General features: G+C 50.1%; 1 pseudogene; it reads right to left on the bottom strand.

Moving 5' to 3' along the window:
* Window positions 1–7,305: 7,305 nt before the first annotated feature.
* LOC116499886 lies at window positions 7,306–8,240 on the bottom strand (annotated as a pseudogene).
* Window positions 8,241–8,894: the final 654 nt, after the last annotated feature.

Below are 8,894 nucleotides of genomic sequence, written 5' to 3'. Positions count from 1 at the left end.
TAATGTAATGCATTTCAGGCACAAGGTGAATTCTGGTGGGTTTTTTTTTGGACATTTTTAATACTCTGCAGAGCAGCACCATCTTGGGGCTGTATGAAATGGGAGTTGCATGGTGAAGGGGTACAGCTGTGGCTGTCCAGGCCAGCACAGAGGTACTTACCTGTGAATTGCTGCCTGGGAGACTGTATGTCTCAGGAGAAGACCAACTCCCTGTCTGTGTGCAGGGGAGGTATGGGAAGAGAAACCCTTTGCTGCTGCTGCCAGCCGCCATATCGTATGCACATGGAGAGATGAACATGAAGGAGCACAAAGGCCATCAGCTATTCCTACAAGACTCATGAAGGCCAGTGAGGCAGATAGTGTCATGAGGCCAAGTAACATATCCTAGGAAGCCACCTGAGTGCAGCTCTGGGATGTGCTTCCTTGAACCAACATCCCTATGCCCATTCCTCATGTCCTGGGGCATCTCAGAGAAGGGCAGAGCAGGGAAAGGCACCACACGACTGAGGTGCCTCCCAGCCTCTGGCAGTGGCTACAGGAGCCAGACAGAACCTGCAAGTGCTGCAGTGCACTGCCTGTGGGTGTGCAAGGCAGGGACTCTATGACATTTGGAAAAGAGGGCAGGCCACTCAGGAGGACAATAAGGATGTTGTAAGGCTGTGAAGGGACAAAATTAGAAAGGGCAAAGCTCATCTGGAGCTCAATCTGGCTACTGCCGTTAAAGGTAACAGAAAATATTTTTATAAATACATAAAACAAAAAGGAGGACTAAGGAGAATCTCCATCCTTTACTGGATGCAGGGGAAAACTTAGTGACAAGAGATGAGGAAAAGGTTGAGGTGCTTAATGCCTTCTTTGCCTCAGTCTTTAGTGGCAAGACCAGTTGTTCTCTGGATACTCCATACTCCGAGCTGGTGGAAGGGGATGGGGAGCAGAACATCGCCCTCCTAATCCATGAGGAAATGGTTGGCAACATACTACAGCACTTAGATGTATGCAAGTTGATGGGGCCAGATGGGTACTGAGGGGACTCATACACCTGAGGGTACTGAGAGAACTAAAGGAAGAGCTGGCCAAGCCACTTTCCATCATTTATCAGCACTTCTGGCTGTCAGTGGAGGTCCCAGTGACTAGCAAATATGATGCCCATCTACAAGAAGGCCCAGAGGGTAGACCTGGGAAACTATAGGCCTGTTAGTTTGACCTCAGGGCCAGGGAAGCTCATGGAGCAGATTATCTTGAGTGTCATCACGCAGTACTTACAGGGCAACCAGGTGATTAGGCCCAGTCAGCATGGGTTTATGAAAGGCAGGTCCTGCTTGATGAACCTGATCAAACCTGATCTCCTTCTATGACCAAGTGAATTAAGGAAAGGCTGTGGATGTGGTCTACCTTGATTTCAGTAAGACTTTTGACACTTCTTCCCACAGCATTCTTCTGAAGAAACTGGCTGCTCAAAGCTTGAACTGGTGTACACTTCGTTGGGTTAAAAATTGGCTGGATAGCTGGGCCCAAAGAGTCGTGGTGAATGAAGTTAAATCCAGTTGGAGGCCAGTCACTAGTGGAGTCCCCCAGGGCTCAGAACTAAGGTTGGTTCTCTTTAATATCTTTACCAATGATCTGGATGAGGGGTTAGAGTGCACCCTCAGTAAGTATGCAGGCGACAACAAGTTAGGTGTGTGTGTCGACCTGCTCAAGGGTAGGAAGGCTCTGCAGAAGGACCTGGATGGGCTGGACCGGGTTCATTGCAGATGCCCTTCTCTGCTATGTCACACTACCCTGCCTTTCTGGACCGGGCTGTCAGGCATTTGGACCAGTGCAATTTCTGGGGACTTGAAAAATGTGGGCATCAAATGCTTCTTCAGGGAGGGCAAGAAAAAGGATTGGCAGAACTGCAATTGTCACCTCTAACCCTGGGAATGTGATAGGGAAAGTCCTGCCGCAGCCATCTTCATGCAGTTGGAGGAACCAAAGGAACTGCTGAAACAGAAGGGGAGGGGAAAGAAGGGAACGAGGTGAACCTGCACTTTAGCAAGGCCTTTGCCATGGTTTCCTGGGGTTCCCTTTAGCCACACTGGTGATATTTGGACTGAAGAAGGGGATGATGTTTTCGGGGACAAGGTGTCTGGACATCAGTGGTACAAAGTCCTCCTGCCAGCCAGTTACCAGCAGCATCCCTCAGTGATGGGCACATGGGCCAACACTGTTGACACTCTTTGTTATCTCCCTTCAAGATGGCATGGAGCGTACAGTGTGACCAGCAGGGCTAGGGAGGTGATCATCCCCCTGTACTCGGCTCTGGTGAGGCCGCACCTCAAGTACTGTGTTCAGTTTTGGGTCCCTTGCTACAAGAAGGACATCGAGGTGCTTGAGTGGGTCCAGAGAAGGGCGACGAAGCTGGTGAGGGGCCTGGAGAAAAAGTCCTACAAGGGGCAGCTGAGGGAGCTGGGCTTGTTCAGCCTGGAGAAAAGGAGGCTCAGGGGCAACCTTATTGCTCTTTACAGATACCTTAAAGGAGGCTGTAGAGAGGTGGGGGTTGGTCTGTTCTCCCACGTGCCTGGTGACAGGACAAGGGGGAATGGGCTTAAGTTGCGCCAGGGGAGTTTTAGGTTGGATGTTAGAAAGAATTTCTTTACCGAAAGGGCTGTTAGACATTGGAACAGGCTGCCCAGGGAAGTGGTGGAGTCACCATCCCTGGAAGTCTTTAAAAGGTGTTTAGATGTAGAGCTTAGGGATATGATTTAGTGGGGACTGTTAGTGTTAGGTCAGAGGTTGGACTCGATGATCTTGAGGTCTCTTCCAACCTAGAAATTCTGTCATTCTGTGATTCTGTATTTCTCAATCTCAGTCTTTTAAACATGCATTATTCTTTAATTCAATGACTCTCCCTCAGAGTGCTCTTCGAGGACAGAAGAAATGGAGGGAAAAAAAAAAAAAAAAAAGAGGAAAAAAAGAAAGAAGCATTAGCATTGTTGGGAAATGTGTTTTGGTAAATGTGTGTTTATATAAAATGTATTTTCCTAAATGTTTGCATAAAACTATTGTTCAAGAAAGCATTCCTTTTCTGCACAGCTTTGAACTGTTTCCTCAATCTATTTTAATGTCTGGTTTCAGTTTTCCAGTCAGAGGTGGACACTGCCTCCAAGATTTCCTTGGGTAGCTGAGGGACCCAGGTGGGAAAAGTGACACAGGACCTAGGGGAGCCCTTCTGGAGCACAAGCTGGGAGGCATGAACTGAGTCTAGGCCCCTCAGGGTCTGTGCAGGGCTGCTAAGCATGCTGTGCAGGGCCTGCCTACAGCATGCTGTGTCCTTCCATCCCACTAAGATGTCACTTCTGTCTCAGAAACTGACCATCCCCATGCAGGGAGACAGGTCCTTGCAGGTCATAGAAATGTTTGAAAAGCTGCCCCAAATATGAGGACACATTTGGGGAGGTCAGGAGGCAAGACATCAAGAACTGCTCCATATCATGTGGCCCATCTCTCAGGAGCAAACTGCTTCAACCTGGGTCCCCCATGGGCAGCAGCTCCTGCCAGGGCAGCAGCTCCTGCCAGGTCACCTGCTCCTGCGTGGGCTCCTCTCCATGGGCTACAGGTCCGGCCTGGAATCTGCTCTGGCAAGGGTCCTCCACAGACTACAACCTCTGTCAGTGCAGGTCCACCATGGTCTCCTCTACAGGTTGAAGGGGTCAGCCTGCTTCACCATGGTCCTCATCACAGGCTGCAGGGGACTTCTGCTCCAGGACATGGAGCATGTCTCCCCCTCCTTCTTCACTGACCTTAGCACCTGCAAGGCTGTTTCTCACTCGTCTCTCTCTCCCAGCTGCTGTTCTGCAACAGTTTTTGGTTTTTGTTTTTTGTTTTTTTTTTTTTTTTTTCTGTTTAAATATGCTCTCGCAGAGGTGCAAACAATGTTGCTTATTGGCCCAGTTCTGGCCAGCAGTGGGGCCCTTATCTAACATGGAGCAGCTTCTGGATCCTTTTCACCAAAGCCACCTCTATGGCCCCCCACTACCAAAACCTTACCACGTAAACCCACTCCATGCAGTCACATGGCATTCAAAGATGAATGTGAGGGGCCGTGGATTTGATCTGCTTGTAGGCGACAAGGAGGAGATGAGAGGAAATGCTCTGATGACCTCAACTCTGCCTCAGGATCTCCTGCCCCAGCAGGAGGAATGTGACCGTGGCAGTGACTGTGAGGTCACTTCTGTCTCTGCAGTTGATAGGGCAGCAGCAGCAACATGTCACAGAAAGGGCCTATGAGGTCACTTCCATCTGGACTAGCTGACAGGTCACCCTTGGCTTCGACATGGGTGTCGGACATTTTGGCCGACATGTGCCAGTGGCCCTGCTAGGCTAGCAGAAGGCACCTGCTTGGCATGCTGACTGTGGGATCCCCTCTGCCTCCAGACCCAGGAGGACCCAGACAGAAAGAAGGCCCCAATATGGGTAGTCCTGTCCCTTCTGCTTGAGTCCATGACTGGACAGCAGGAGGCCAGTCATGGACTCAAGGCTTGGGTGTGTCTAGCCAAGAAGCTGCAAGGCCAGCAGCAGGCCCATGGCTTGGGAGATGCTGCTGAGGTGACTTGTGTCTGGTTGGCTGACAGGCCACAAGAAGGCTGATGGGTTGGGATACCTACTTCAGCAGTGGTTTCCACCCTGATGGAGCTTTCTTTAGTACTAGGAAAGAGCAGGAGATAAAAAAATTTCCACAATGTGTACCTTGGAAGGTTAGCCAACAGGTTCATAGAGCCATAGAATCATAGAATATCCTGACTTGGAAGGTTTCCACAAGGATCCTCAAATCCCACCCCCAAATCTGTACATTAACTCCCAAATATTGGTCCATGTACTTGAGAGGGTTGTCCAAATGTTTCTTGAATTCTGACAGCCTCAGTGCTGTGACCGCTTCCCTGCGGTGCTTGTTCCAGTGCCTACAGAACCTGGACACTGCTGGGAGCAAAGGAATCCAGGCTTAAAGTGCCCATCTCCACACTCCCCACCCTGTCTCCATACTCCCCTTCCCCCAAGCACACTGAGGGCTCACTCCATGGGCATGTGAAACTCCCATCCCCAGCCAGCCTGGGAACAAGAACAACAGCAGCATGGCCAGGTGGAGAAGTCAGCAGGAATGTCAGCGTGCTGCTGCCATGGGAGACAAGGCCAGGGAGGGACAGCCGGACACTCAGCAGACCCTTCTGTGCTGCAGCTCTGCCTGCAGAGGAGGCAGCTCCTGCTGGGGACATTGAGGGCTTGAGGGCAGAGGCTGTGCTGGTGAGAGAGGAGAGCAGAGGGTGTCCCAGGGAAGGTCCTGTATCACCTTTGTGGCCCTCCGCTGGACTCTTTCCAGGAGATCCCTGGTTTTCTTGTACTGGGGAGCCCAGAACTGGACACAGTACTCCAGGTGAGGCCTGACCAGGTCAGGGTAGAGGGGAAGGATCACCTCCCTTGACCTGCTGGCCACGCTCCTTTTAATGCACGCCAGTATCCCATTAGTCCTCTTGGCCACCAGGGCACACTGCTGGCTCATGGTCAACATGTCATGAACCGGGACACCCAGGTCCTTCTCGCAGAGCTCCTCTCCAGCAGGTCGTCCCCCAGCCTGTACTGCTACTTTGGGTTGTTCCTTCCCAGGTGCAGGACTCTACACTTGCTCTTGTTAAACCTCATTTGGTTTCTTCCTGCCCATCTCTCCAGCCAGTCCAGGTCTTTCTCCCAGCTTTGTGTGTATAAGTTGAACAGGACTGGACTCAGTGTAGGTCCCTGGGGGACACTGCGGGCTACAGGCCTCCAACTAGACTCAGCTCCACTACACTAAGCACAACACTCTGAACTCTGCCATCTAGCCAACTCACAATCCACCTCACTGAATACTTGTCCATCCCACACTTCCTGAGCTTATCTGTGAGGATGTTATGGGACACAGTGTTGAAAGCCTTGCTGAAGTCAAAGTAGGCAACATCCTCTGCTCTCCCCTCACCCCACCCAGGGAGCCTTGAGACCACAGGTCAGTGTCTGTACTGCCCACAAGTGCAGTTTTGTATCCTCAAGATACATCTTCTGTATGTAACATTTTTATTTTTTATTTTTTTTTTTCCCTCGCAGTTTGGGGCCAGCATTGGTTGACCTGGTACCTGGCAGTGAAAGGCTGTGTCTCACACTGTTGTGGTTTAATCCAGCTGGCAGCTAAACACCACACAGCCATTCAGTCACCCTCCTGCTCCCTCTCTGGGATGGGGGAGAGAAACAGGAAAATGAAGCCTGTGGGTTGAGATAGAAACAGTTATCAGGACAGAAAAAAATGATAATAGTACTACTAATAATAATGTGTACAAAACAAGTGATGCGCAATGAAATTGCTCACCACCTGCTGACCGATGCCCAGCCTAACCCCGAGCGGCCACCCCCCCGACCCTGGCTAGACACCCCTATATATTGTTTAGCATGATGTCAGATGGTATGGAATACCCCTTTGGGCAGTTTGGGTCAGCTGTCCTGGGTCTGTCCCCTCCCAGCTCCTGCTGCACCCCCAGCCTGCCCACTGGCAGGACAGAGCGAGAAGCTCTTGGCTTGGTATAAGCACTGCTCTGCAACAATTAAAACATCAGTGTGTTATCAACATTATTCTCATCTTAAATCCCAAACACAATACCCTACCAGTTGCTAGGAGGAAAATTAACTCTATCCTAGCTGAAACCAGGACAAGCAAGCAGCTTCTTGGGTATATTCATATATTCCTGACACCAGCTTTGCAAGAAGCAGAGATGTGGCAGAGATGCCACTGCAGAGACAACAGGACTTTCACCAAGGTACATGAGACCTAAGGGCTTAGTCAAGTACAAGAGCTCAAGAGAACAACATGAAAGCCAAAAGAGAGCAGCAGTGAAAAGGCAACATCCTGCTGCTGGCCATGGCCATGGCTCCAGGGAAGCAGCAGCCCCGACCCAAAGGCAGCAGAAAGGCAGAGCCCAGCGGGCAGTGAAGGGCAGTCTCAAGGTCCACTGGGGCTGCTCCTCTGCATGGCAGCAGCTCCAGAGGAGATGGGAAGAGATAGCATCTGAGACCAATGAAGTTCTCATGGATTCTTTATTCTCTTTATCCACACAGAAAGCCTAGTTCTGTAGGTATATAAAACGATTGGGTGATACATTTAAAAAATAATAATAGACAGGATGCCATGAATAGAATTCAATCAAAATCACAATTTTAAGAGATAATATTAATAATAATAAAAGAATTGCAAGCTAATGTACTAAGAGATTGTTCAGATAACCTGTGTGTCCATTTAATATTATAGGCACACTATTGATGCCAAAGAAGCATGTATCCAATGAGTTTCCACAAGGTGTCCTTGAGCTCCTGGTTCTTCATGCTGTAGATGAGGGGGTTCACTGCTGGAGGCACCACCGAGTACAGAAATGACACCACCAAGTCCAGGGATGGGGAAGAGATGGAGGGGGGCTTCAGGTAGGCAATCAAGGCAGTGCTGAGAGTCAGAGAGACCACAGCTAGGTGAGGGAGGCATGTGGAAAAGGCTTTGTGCTGGGCCTGCTCAGAGGGCATCCTCAGTACAGCCCTGAAGATCTGCGCATAGGACAACACAATGAAAACAAAACACGCAAATGCTAAACAGAGACTAACTACAAGAAGCGCAACCTCCCTGAGGTAGGCATCTGAGCAGGAGAGCTTGAGGATCTGGGGGATTTCACAGAAGAACTGGTCCACAGCATTGCCTTGGCAGAGGGGCAGGGAAAATGTGTTGGCCGTGTGCAGGACAGCATTGAGAAAGCCACTGCCCCAGGCAGCTGCTGCCATGGTGGCACAAGCTCTGCTGCCCAAGAGGCTCCCATAGTGCAGGGGCTTGCAGATGGCAACATAGCGATCATAGGCCATGACTGTGAGGAGGAAATACTCTGCTCCAACCAAGAAAACAAAAAACAAGACCTGTGCAGCACACCCTTGATAGGAGATGGCCCTATTTTCCCAGAGGGCATTGGCCATGGCTTTGGGCAGAGTGGTGGAGATGCATCCCAGGTCAAGGAGGGCGAGGTTGAGGAGGAAGAAGTACATGGGCTCTGGAGACGATGGTTACAGGCTACAGTGGTGAGGATGAGTCCGTTGCCCAGGAGGGCAGCCAGGTAGATGCCCAGGAAGAGCATGAAGTGCAGGAGCTGCAGCTCCCGCATGTCTGTGAATGCCAGCAGGAGGAACTCGCTCACAGTGCTGCTGTTGGACATTTGTCTGGTTCTGGGCATGGGTGGGAAGAAGGGAGTAAGAAAATAAAACAGAATTATCTGACAAGATCTAATTCCTTTTTGGGCTGTCAAGCAGACATTTGGCAGGTCCTTTTCATGAGTTCTGACTGATGCTGTCTGAGGATGTCCATGGGGTCAGGAGGCTCTGCTCTAGTCAATGCAGGAGTCCTCCTCTACAGCAAGTGGTAAAGGGGAACATACGGTAATTCAGATTCAATTCATTCCTGATATCAGAAGATTATTCACATTTTTGCTCCCAATTCACCCAACTGCAGAGCAGGGCTGTGAGGATTCCTTTTTTGAATATATTTATATTCTTGCTGCATTCCATAGGAAACCTTGTGGATTCTCACATACAAAGGGACTGTTCTTTTAGTGCAGACTCCTTCAAAGGGGATAGCCAGTCTGACTGTCAGTGCTAGTCTCTTCTGCTGTTATCTCTTTGATCTACAGGACAATTAGACTTAACCTAAAAATAACCGGCATACTGTTGAGAGCAGAAGAATCCAGACACAAAGTGCACATCTCCACACCCCCCACCCTGTCCCCATACTCCTCTTCTCCCAAGCACACCAAGGGCTCACTCTGTGGGTATGTGAAACCCCCATCACCAAGCAGTCTAGAAACAAGATCAGC

This window comes from Aythya fuligula, chromosome 29 (assembly GCF_009819795.1).
Source record: "Aythya fuligula isolate bAytFul2 chromosome 29, bAytFul2.pri, whole genome shotgun sequence".
Classification (NCBI taxonomy): Eukaryota; Metazoa; Chordata; class Aves; order Anseriformes; family Anatidae; genus Aythya; species Aythya fuligula.
The sequence above is the reverse complement of the archived record's forward strand: the minus strand, read 5'-3'. Positions and strand labels throughout refer to the sequence as shown.